We start from the raw sequence: 12,557 nt of genomic DNA, 5'->3' as shown, positions 1-12,557 counted from the left end.
ATTTTTGTGTCTGCTAAGCAGAAATTATTGCAGTGTTTCCTAAGATGGACTGGAATGGCAAATATTCTTTTTGAACTCATCCTGCTTTGCCATACCTTTCTTTCTCTTCAGCCACCATGGAATCAGAGTTCTAAATAAAGAGCTTACATGTGTTTTTAAGCAGCCAAATTCACCTCTGTTTATTTCACCTCCAGGAATACTCTGGCGAGAAGCTCTGGGAGTTTCATTTACTGGTAGCTCAGCTAAGACAGACAACGACATACTTCCAAGATGATTTTTTGGGCCGAATTCAACTAGAGCTGCTTTGAATTCCTTTCAAAAGCAGACAGGGCATAAATACATATATTTTTGATAGCAACTATGGAAGAGTTGCGGCATCATATCTTTTTTGGAATGAGGTGGGATATAAATAAATAGATAACTATGCAGAGTTCCATCTCAGATATTTGTTTACAAGGAAAAGGTCTGACGCCTCCAATCCAACCTCTTCTTTGCTGCCGGAGTTATTTTCCTAAAGTGAGAAACTGATCCAGTCACTGCTCTGTCTCAAATCCTTTCAAGTTTCACTTGACCCTCCAGTTCGCGTTTCTTACCTCCATTTACAAGGCATGGGGTGCTACAAACTTTCCAGCCTCTCCTGCTCACGTGCCCCTTCCATTCCTACACGGTGACATAGATTGACAGCAAAAAGTGACCCCATTCCCTACCCCGCCACACTCTGCCACGTGACCCTGCAGTGCCTCCTGACTTTCCTACTCCTCAGATCTGCGCTGACCCGGTCACTTGCTTTGCCTAATAGAACGTGATGGGGCAGCTGTTCCATATCCAGTCCTCAGAAGCCCTCGTGGTGCTTTCATTCTGTCTTAGAACTGGTCTCTGCCACAAAAACAAGCCCTGGGCAGTTTGGTGGAGAATCAGTGTTCACACAGAGCGGAGACCAGCCATCCTAGCCGAGGCCACGTTAGACCACCAGCTCCCAGCTACACACCAGGAGATCACAGATGCAAGAGTGAACTCTGTTTCGATGGACAGAATGTGGCTAGATGAGCAGAACCCCTCAGCTTTCCCATAGATGCATGATGAATAATACATGGTCATTGTTTAAGCCACCAGATGTGGGGTGATTTGTTACAGAGCTTCAGTGTGGCCAAACAGAAAGGACAGACATACTATGTGAACTGAATTACTTGTAGTTCCTGAACCCAAATGTCCTTTCCCCTATTCACTCTGTTTTTAAAGCTGCTATTCTCTCTGTTTAAAAAGTCTCAATTCAGTTAATTAACAGGTCACCCGCATTCTCCAACATTCACCTCCCCTGTCTTTGTCAGCCAGGGACAATTCTACTCTCTCTGAATATTTCCCACCTATCTCCATTCTAACAGTTGTCACATTATATTGAATTTATTTTACATTTTTGTCTCCTCCACTGGACAGTAAGCTCCTTGAGAGGAGAGGACAGGCTATTGTAGAGAAGCCAGGGCCGAAGAAAGGTCTACACATTTTAGCTGCATGACAGTATTAACTTTCTATTAAGAGTTTGTTTCTTATAACTGAATTTCTATGCTTTTTAAAAATAAAGTTATGGAAATATAATACAATATGAACGAGGACAAAATTTAGGTTAATTTTCAATCATGTGTTAGCACTACGCCAGCATTAAGGAAATAAAAAGCAGGCTATAATTAAACCAATAAAGGAAATGAGGGAAGGTCATTGTAAAGATTTGTGGCATAGGTAAACCTTGATTAATCAAATTTTTACTTTATTCAGAAACCAGAAGTTATAGTCTCATTGGAACTAATGCACTCAAGAAGGAAGATATGAGGCAGAAAAGGGTTTTCATTGTATGGAAATTCTGTCCTGGCAAACATATTTGATGACTATATATGATTCTTGCTCAAAGAGCATATTTTCTGACTAGGAGAGATAATTTGAAAAATTCAGAAAGTGGATTAAACTTGTTTTAATCCTACAGTGTGCTCTCTCCTTTTTTATGACACCCATGTTCAGCAGCTTCTTTTTGATACTTTTGGAGGGAATAAAGACTCCATCCAGAAAGCTCAAGTGATGGAGAGTAATTGTAAGGATACCGAGACCAAGGCCAACAGCATCCTTGTTTGAAACATTCTGAAGACAGGACCCACAGGACAACTGTGCCACAGAGAAGGGAACCAGAAGGATGACAACTATATGATGTGTCCCATCAGCAACCGAGTCCATGTCTTCCGGTCGGCTGACTTTGAAACTTTCTGCTCACAAAGTATTAATGCTTTCTTCCCTGAAGCATGGAATTGGCAATGATATAAAATGGTTTGGCTATGCTCTAATCGTTCTATGAAAATCCTCTTCCGTTTCCTTGCTTACCTCTTTTTTCTTTTTTTTTTTTTTTTGCTCTTCACAACAATCTTGCAATCTCCATATCTTGCCCAAGACCCAGGTTTTCAGAGGAAATGAAGCATTCTGGCTTGGACCTCTTCAACATGTCCTAGCTGCAAAATTACCTGGCCCTTTTCCATCCATGTCTTCGTTCCCTTTGTCTCTCTTTCTCTCTCTCTTTCTCTCACCGAAAGAATTTTCTCTCCTCCAACTAAACATAATCCTTTTAGCTGAGCTCTGAACCTCAATCAAACCCACATGTTTTTCTCAGTTTCCTTTATGTCTTCAATAATTTCCTATTCTATTTTTTTTTTTTCCTTAGCAGGTAAAAAACTTAATTCACTCACATCTGAAAACAAGCAAAATGGAAAGCCTCCAGTTATCGTGCCTGAACTCCCTCCTCCCTTATGGCCTCTCTCCTAAAAGCAAGAAGTCTGCCCTGTCATGCTCCCTTGCCATTTAATCTTCTACGCACTGAACTTTGCACCCTTACTCTTCTGCACCTGCGCTCTCTAGGGCGAGCAGTTATCCTCCAGTTGCAAAATCCAGTGAATACTTGTCAGCCTTGTTATGGCTCTATTCCAGTTGCTTCCAGTGGCTCATTTTGACTTCTTTCCCAATTTCGATCCCACCCTTAACCTTTGGCCTCACCCACTGGTTTGGCCCTTCTGGCTCATACACGTCCCTTTGCTGACTCTTCTCCCCTTGTTCTTTCTTCTCAAGGCTTGAGGAGGGCTGCTCAGACCTTGCTCTGGTGCTGTGGCATTGACCTGCACGGTCGACACATTAGTCCAGCCCACCCTGGCCCCACTGATGGGTGGCAGGGTATTTTAACTCGGTACAATCTCACCAGAATACTTCATTATAATTCATCCATAAACATATTTTATGCACTGCATCCTTTAATAACTGATAGGAGAGGAATCTGAAGTGATTTTTTCCTTCTCCATGAGCCTCTGTTACGCCAGGGTAGAGAAAAGAGCCATTTTTCCATAGGCCATGTTAGATGATCCTTCTCTGTCCCCTCTTACCCTCACAATGCCTTATACAGCCATTGGCAGACAACTGTGGTGGTTCTGAAACATCTCCAGGGCTGGCAGTGTCCTTTTCACTTGCACAAATCCGATTTCTCGAACTTCTGACACCCTGTGCAGGCAGCTTCCTAGAGTACAAAGCAGGTCCCCGTGCCAGTACCTTTGAGCATGCTCTGCTAGCTAAGCTAGAACAGAGCTTAAACCTCCGAGCACTGGCACTCCTAAGCCAGAGAGTTAAGTGGAATGGATAGCCTTTTAAAAAATTATAACCCAGGAGAAGATTCAAGGGGGCACATGCCTTAAGGGCCTTCACTGAACAAGAGTTTATTAAACAGTTACTGTTGGGCCCAGAACTTTGCCCCTGGTCCTGACTTTGATCCCAAGTGTGCCTGGATGAATTCACTCCTCTCTTCCCACTCCCTTAGTGTAAATGGAGGGGGAAAGCCTTTCTGTTTCCGGTTTCCCTAGGAAAAGCAAATATATCTACATTATCCAGAAAGAATGAGAGTTCACTCTGGCGTGTATTCCTGGCCCCTTCCAATTACAGACTCTATCTTCAAACCAAGTGACCTTGAAAGATTGATTGGGAGTTTGTCAGTCACAGAGAGCTTCAAGAGTACTGAAAACTAGAGAAATGGGGAAAAAAAATAAAAATAGATGTTGTTAGTCTTGGCAGGACTCCGAGTACAAATTTGGTAATTTTATGAAGGATATTCAGAATTTCTTCAAATTTTATATACTTCACTGAATTGTTATGGGGCCACGCATAGAGTTATACTCACAGTATAAGTCGTTTGTGTCTAACTTATTTTATTTATTGTGCCCCAACATGTCTTGAAGGGTAGTTACAGGAAAAAAAAAAATAGGGTTATAAAAGGCAGCCCTCCTACACTGCTGGTGGGAATGCAGTTTGGTGCAGCCACTGTGGAAAACAGTATAGAGATTACTCAAAAGACTAGGAATAGACTTACCATATGACCCAGGAGTCCCACTCCTGGGCATATATCCAGAAGGAACCCTACTTCAAAATCACACCTGCACCCCAATGTTCATAGCAGCACCATTTACAATAGTCAAGACATGGAAACAGCCTAAATGTCCATCAACAGATGACTGGATAAAGAAGATGTGGTATGTTTATACAATGGAATACTATTCGGCCATAAAAAATGACAATATAACACCATATGCAGCAACATGGATGCTCCTGGAGAATGTCATTCTAAGTGAAGTAAGCCAGAAAGAGAAAGAAAAATACCATATGAGATTGCTCATATGTGGAATCTTAAAAAAAAAAAAAAAAAGAACATAAATACAAAACAGAAACAGACTCATAGACATAGAATACAAACTTGTGGTTGCCAGGGGGACAGGGGGTGGGAAGGGACAGACAGGGATTTCAAAATTTGTAGATATTGACAGGCATACACAGAATAGATAAGCAAGATTACACTGTACAGCAAAGGGAAGTGTGTACAAGCTCTTGTGGTAGCTCACAGAGAAAAAAAATGTGACAATGAATATATGTATGTTCATGTATAAGTGAAACACTGTGCTCTACACTGGAATTTGACACAACATTGTAAAATGACTATAATTCAATTTAAAAATGTTAAAAAAAAAAAGTATAAGAAATCACATAAAAAAAACAATAAGGTTGACTACTTCCTCATCTGTGCACTTTGCTGGATCTAGAACAAACCTCCATAATAAACATTTTTATAATTAAACAACAAGAATTTGCATTCTTGTCCTTTCCATTGCTTTGCCTTCTCACTGTCGGCCAAGTCAGGGCCTGAATCATCTTTGTGTACCAGCATCTAGTCAAGTGCTTGACTTCTAGGAGCCACTCATTAAATAGTTTGTGAAAATATAAATACAAACTTCCTAAGAAACAAAAGAGAGAACTCTTGGGGATGGGTATAGCTCAGGGGCAGAGTGCGTGCTTGGCATGCACAAGGTCCTGGGTTCAATCCCTGGTACTTCCATTAAAAAAAATAGAGAGAGAATTCTTGCCCTCAAGTCTCATACATGACACACTTGTGGAGCTCCTGGAAGGCAAGCTTTGATGCCCAAGGTGATACTTGTCAATTTTGACCATGAGAATTGAAGGAACTACAGATGAGGAAAAGAACAACTTAGGGGAAAAATTGGCCTGGGCAGGGTTTCACTGTGGGGAGAACTGAGGCAGATCTTAAGGGGTAGGTTTGAATTGAAAAAAAGGAATAAGAACATTCCAGGTAGTGATGAAAACTAAACAAGGTTATGGCAATGGAATTTGATAGAAGATATTAATGACCATATTATAAGTCTGTTGGACAGAGTAGTGAGAGAAAGGAACATGCTCTTGCTAGAAATCGCCTCGATTTCCCCTCTTTTCAAAATGTACATGCGACCATCTTCAAGGCCATGTTCATGGCTCAGTTTCCTTTCCTAGTGACCCAGCCCTAATCTTGCTCTCTTTCTGAAAACTTCTTCCTTCACTCTTTTTTCCTGTACCATTTGATACCTAAAATATACTACACTGAAGTAACGGAAAGTAGTGGGAAAGGGTCCCAAAAATTGGCATTCCAGTATTACTAGCTCTTCAACCAACTGGCTTGGTACCTTTGGCTAATCAATAAACCCCCATGGACCTCAGTTTCCTAGCTAATTTCTAAGGTCCTTTCCAGGTATGGGAATCTTTTTTTTTTTTTTTTTTTTTTTTGGCCTTTTAGCAGCAAAAGGGAAAAGGGCCTCCAAATACTATCCATTTTCTAAAGTCTTAGGTATTTTCTAACACAACCCATGTCCTGCCCAGGTGAGCCAGGTCCTTTGCAGCCTTCTCTAGCTATACAGAGTATTCATTTAAAGATTTCCTCTCAAGTCTCTCAAGTCAGACAGCCTTGCTTTGAATTCAAGTCTACCACTTACTTGCCCATGGAAAGTTGCTTAAGCTCATTTTTACTATACACAGAATAGGGCTATGAGAGTACCTACTCCTCGTGGGAAGTCTTAAAAGCTTGTTGTGAGGCTTAAAAGAGATAAGCCATGAAGAGTTTAGCACACTTATTCCCAAGAGAAAAAAGCAGAAAGAAGTGATTTTCTTCCCCTCGTCCAGTGGGCTGAAACCCTGCTCCAAGAATCATGTCCTTCCCCCACAGACACCTGAGCCTTCAACATCACCATCCCTGCCATACTGAAAGCTGGGTTCCCCCACCTTCTTGGTCTTTCTGTTTCCAAGCTGTTTTCTAGATAAGCTTCAATAAGAAGTGTCCAACTTTCTTCACAGGTATTGGGAGTCAGGAGAAATGGGCTTAACACGTATATTCAACCCCAGATTTCAGTTCTCCCATTTCTAAAATGTTGGAGTGTGTCCCGTAAGTACCAGAGTTATACTGTTTTATGTTTAAGGTGCTCTGAAATAATCAGTCCCAAATTAATGAGGCTGAGACATTCAGACTGAATTTAATAGATAGCAAAGGAAAAGCTATAAATTCTTAAGAGGTGAGTGAACAAGGAGATGGTACTTTAGGAAAACTGAGCAAACATTGGGGTATAAGAGGCCCTGAATTTAAGGACAGAAAAGACTTCTGATCCACAAGTATATATATTTTAATGGGATTAGGGTGTGTTATTTTTGAAACCACTTGGAAAATATGATCACACCCAAGTGTCAAAAGCCTAATTAGTAGAGAGGGGAGGGTATAGCTCAGTGGTAGAGTGTGTGCTTAACATGCATGTGGTCCTACAGAAATAGACTCACAGACATAGAATATTAACTTGTGGTTGCCAAGGGGCAGGGGGTGGGAAGAGATAGACTGGGATTTCAAAATTGCAGAATAGATAAAGAAGATTATACTGTATAGCACAGGGAAATATATACAAGATCTTGTGGTAGCTCACAGAGAAAAAAATGTGACAATGAATATATGTATGTTCATGTATAACTGAAAAATTGTGCTCTACGCTGGAATTTGATACAACATTGTAAAATGATTATAAATCAATAAAAAATGTTAAAAAAAATGCATGTGGTCCTGGGTTCAATCTCCAGTACCTCCATTTAAATAAATAAATAATAAATAAAACATACAAACAAAAAACTTAATTACATCTCACCACCAAAAAAAAAAAAATAGTCTAATTAGTAGAGTTTTACTCTCAGAAACACATTTAGAAAGGAAGAAAGGAAGAAAGGGAGAGAGGAAGGAAGGAAGGAAGGGAGAGAGGAAGGAAGGAAGGAAGGGGCCCAAGAGGTGCTTGGCTTTTTATAAAAAACCTTTATTTCTCTAATTCCTTGAATAGACGTTATAAAGGGAAGGGCTAGTTTCTGACCTCAGCACATTTCAGGTAACAAGGTTTTCATATATGCCTCGCTTTTAGAATCCACACTGGTATTTTGAAATCAGTGGTGAGGGGTAAGGTTGAGTGATGGAAACCATTGTTTCTTTAAGAGGAGCAAACAGACTAAAACCTTTGAACCAGTATGTTTCACCTTCAGTAACCTGTCCCTGAAATACCCAGTGGGTGACGTGTATTTTGGAAACGAAAGCCAAAATTAACTGACTTTGGTTAAGCCTATAATAGTTAAACAGCTACCCAAAGTGTGAAAAGATAAAACTGCAAACCTCAACAGATCTACAAAGAATGAAGGGGACCAAGAGGAGGACGGATAAGTCAGAGAGATGACAGATCTGCCAGGTGAGAGCAGAGCTGTCCGTTCAACATCACCCTCAAGAGGCTTTCAGATATGCACCGTCATCAAAAGCATTTGGGTGAAGGGGGGTCAAAGGGTACAAACTTCCAGTTATAAAATAAATAAGTCGTGGGGTGTAACGTGGGGCCTGGTGACTATAGTCAATGATGCTGCATTGCATGCAGCTGGGAGAGTGGATCTTGAAGGATCTCATCACATGGAGAAAAATAATTTCTTTTGTGACTGTGCATGGTGACTAACGTTGAAAAAAAAGCATTGGGGAATATGAAGGAAAACAGCGTCTAGGCTCAGAGCTGGGACAGTGGACATACGGGTATCAATGAAACATAGCAGTTTAGGAGGGATGTGATTGGGGGTGAATTCTTATTTTACTTACTATACATGTGACTGTCCAGTAGTTTTTGTCTCTGTCTGACTCATCTCGAGATGATCACTCTGATGCACATTTCAGCATTTGTATGTCAGTTCATTTTCACCCTGTGGGCCGGCAATATCTTTGTTCAAGAGAGTTGACCCTGTTCAGGCCTCTTTAAATGAGCTCAGCTTGTCCAAGCAAACATACATACCTGGAAGGGCCATTAGGGATTCGTCTGCCAGCTTTCTTAGAGATGAACTGTCATGGCCTGAGAAGGTAGAGTCACTTGCCTAAGGTCTCAGACCATTGTCTGGAGGAGGCCACATTTCCAACCCAATGCTCTTGCCTATTGTAAGTTTACCTTTATCTTACATGAAGCATTAATCAGGTTGTATCATGGCTTCATGTCTTCACACTGGAGCGCACAGCCCTCAGGGGTACGTGAAAACAATGCAGGGACACAGAGAGTTTTCCGGGAATCAGTTTCCAGATTCTTACCTTCCACATCTGCCTTTTCCTAATGTTCGTTTGCCTGAGCATGTGCCTGTGGTTGAAACCCCAATTATTCTTTCCCATTGTCACTTTCATAATTGACCATCTCTTTATATATAAAATACCATCTCTTACTTTATCTCTCACACTTCCTGATTTCACCATGCTTCACCTCCACATATAAAGGGACAATTCAAAACATTGTTATCACCCAAACTTCCTTTATATCAAGGCATCAAATAGCACAGGGGGCTTTTGTGTCTTTCCTTTTCTTACATGTATTTCTGTTAAGAGAAAAATATGGTGTTAGCAAAACAGAAGTTTTATCTTCTGTTGCCATATTCTACACTGTGAATATGCTATGAAGTGGGTGTAAGCGATAAGGTTTGCTAATGAGCTCTTCTGTTCTGCCCTCCAACTGTTGCCCAACTATTAAGTTTCTTTTTTTTTTTTTTTATTTTATTTTATTTGGGGGAGAGTAATTAGATTTATTTATTTTAATTTTTTAATGGAGGTACTGGGGATTGAACCCAGGACCTCATACATGCTAAACTCATGCTTTATCATTGAGCTATACCCTCCCCCCTTAATTTTCAATTATTATAGAAGCACTTATCCTAAGGGAAAGTCTTTTGAAAGCAAAGCAAAGAGAGTATCTGTAAGAAAAATTCAAGGTGATGTCTTATTTCATTTAGGTGACAAACTCCTTGCAAGGTTCTGTGCTTTATCTGTCTCAGAACTGAAAATCAAAAGTAAGATTATTATTACAAACATCTGTATTAACACACTTAAATTGAAAAATGAAGCCAATGTCAGTTACTAATCCTTAAACTGCAAAGAGGTAAAGTAAACATGGCAACGTGGGTATCTTTTTATTTTTTCAAGTCTACCTTTGTGTTCGCCTTACACAGGTTTTGCAAATTTCATGTTAAGTTTATTTCTAAGTGTTATATCTTCTCTTGCTCTGTAAATAGAGTTTATTGTATCATTTTATCACTTATCTGGCTACATTTCATGTACATGAAGGTTATCTCTTTATATTAATTTTGTATCCTGCTAGATTACTTAATTTTTTATTGTTTGAATCAATGGACATTCTTTTGAAAACTACACACTACACACATTTTCTTACAGCAGACTTTTCCTAACTGACAATTTCTTACTTTAGTCAAGAGTATATGATGTTATTATTTTAAAGTTAAAGGAAAGTAATCTATAACAATGTTGAATTTTGAAGATCTTTGTTTCAAGAAGAGGTCAGTACACTTCACGATTTCAATACCTGCTACAAACAATGGTGGTGAAGACAGTGTGGCACTGGTACGAGGACAGACATATGTATCAAAGGAATAGAAATGAGAGTCCAGAAGTAAACCCATATATCTATGGTCAACTTACTTTCAACAAGGGTGTGGAGACCATTAAATGGAGAAAGAATAGTCTTCAACAAGTGGTGCTGGGACAGCTGGATAACCACATGCAGAAGAGTGAAGTTGTACCATCATCTCACACCACAACAAAAATTAACTCAAACTAGGCAAAGACCTAAATGTAAGAGCAAAGCCCACACAACTCTTAGAAGAAAACATAGGATCAAATCTTCATGACACAGAATTTGACAAAAGATTCTTAAATACAACATGAAAAGCCTGAGCAACAAAAGAAAAAATTGGTAAATTGAAGTTCATCAGAATTAAAAACTTTTGTCCTTCAAGAAGCACTCTTTAAAAAGAGAAAAGACAGCCCAAAGAATGGGAGAAAATAGTCACAAATTATATATCTGACAAGGGGCTTATATCTAGAATATATTAAGAACTCTTACGACTCAGTGATAAAGACAACTAAGCCAATTGATCTAAAATGAGCAAATGATCTGAATAGATACTTCACTAAAGAATACATACAAATGACTAATAAACACACAAAAAGATGAACAATATTAATCATCAAGGAAATAAAAATCAAAACCATAATGAGATATCACTTCACACCCACTAGGTTGTCCAGAAACAAAAAGTCAGAACAACAAGTGCATAGCGATTGAGGAAATGAGGAAACAGGGAAACAACTGCATGTAATTTTTGAAAAGAAAAGAATTTGAAATTAACATGACTCCATTTCAGTTATTTACAGATTAAAATTTGTATATCTTTGTCCTCTATGCCTATTAACCTCCATTATAACAAAATCAAAATATATTAGTGATGTTCCCCCCAGCACAATTCCAAATCTTGTAGGTCATCTGGTCCAACACTCTAATTCAATAATTCCTTCTCTACAGTTTGTGGAAAGAGGAAACAGAGGGCAAGAGCGTGGTATTTGTGAAATCAGAAGGACTGGGCTTGAAACCTGGCTCCAGCCCATTCAAATCTGATGTTACCTTTGATTTGAGGCAAAATACAAACCACTATAAAATGATTTTTTCTGCATCTATTGAGATGGTGACAATGATTTTTATTTTTCCGTCTACTAATGTGGTACATTACACTAATTGATATGCACAACTAATACCATAGAAATACCAAAGATCATAAGAAACTACTGTGAGCAATTATATGCCAACAAATTGGTCAATCTAGAAGAAATGGGCAAATTCCTAGAAATATACAAATTACCAAGAAACATACAAACTACCAAGACTGAATAATGAAAAAACAAAATCTGAACAGATAAATTACTATTAAGGAGATTGAACCAGTAATTTAAAAACCTCCCATCAAAGAAAAGCTGAGAACAAGATGGTTTCACTGGTAAATTCTCCAAGCATTCAAAGAGTTAATGCCAATTCCCAAACTCTTGTAAAAAACTGAAGAGGAGGCAACACCTCCAAACCCACTTTAAAGCATTACCCTGATTCCAAAGCCTGATAAAGACACTACAAGGAAAGAAGCTACAGGCCAATATCCTTGATGAAAATGGATGCAACAGTTTTCAACAAAATACGAGCAAAACCAATTCAACAGCACATTAAAAGGATCATACACCATGATCAAGTGGGATTTGTTCTTGGGATGGAAGGATGGCTCCACATAAGCAAGTCACTAAGTGTGAGCCTCAAGGCTCAGCGGGCACCCAGTTGTTAAAAGACTCATTTGAACCTATATTTCTACCACCTAACAATCTTTCATCCTATTCAAGCTATAATGGGTGGATGGTTAATCCAGTCTCTCAGTCTCAGTCCCTCAAGGAAATTGAAATTATTGCTCCAGGGCCATTTCCACAGATGACGTGGACTATCAAGACATAAGCAAATCCATTTGATTAATGGAAATCACCTTTAAAAATTATGGTAGAACCAACACTCTACCCCACCATGATAAGGCCAGAACCTCCTCCTTGGTAAAAATTCACACCAGAGAGAAAGAAATACCAAGCAGCAAAAGCCCTTTAAGATGTAGCTGCACACCACTCTGTTGGCTTTGGGCTTATACTCGGTCTTGGTCTAGGTGCTTTCATTGGTTTGCCATCTGGAAACCCCAACCCTTTAAATAAGCCGTTATTTCAAACAAACACAGCAAATTCTGAGGTCCAAATGCCATGAATTTTGCTAATGCAAACGTTGTACCCTCCCCAAATCTCAATGGCTTGTCCATCACCAACC

This window comes from Camelus dromedarius, chromosome 30 (genome assembly GCF_036321535.1).
Source record: "Camelus dromedarius isolate mCamDro1 chromosome 30, mCamDro1.pat, whole genome shotgun sequence".
NCBI classification, from domain to species: domain Eukaryota; kingdom Metazoa; phylum Chordata; class Mammalia; order Artiodactyla; family Camelidae; genus Camelus; species Camelus dromedarius.
This window is presented reverse-complemented; position numbering follows the sequence as displayed.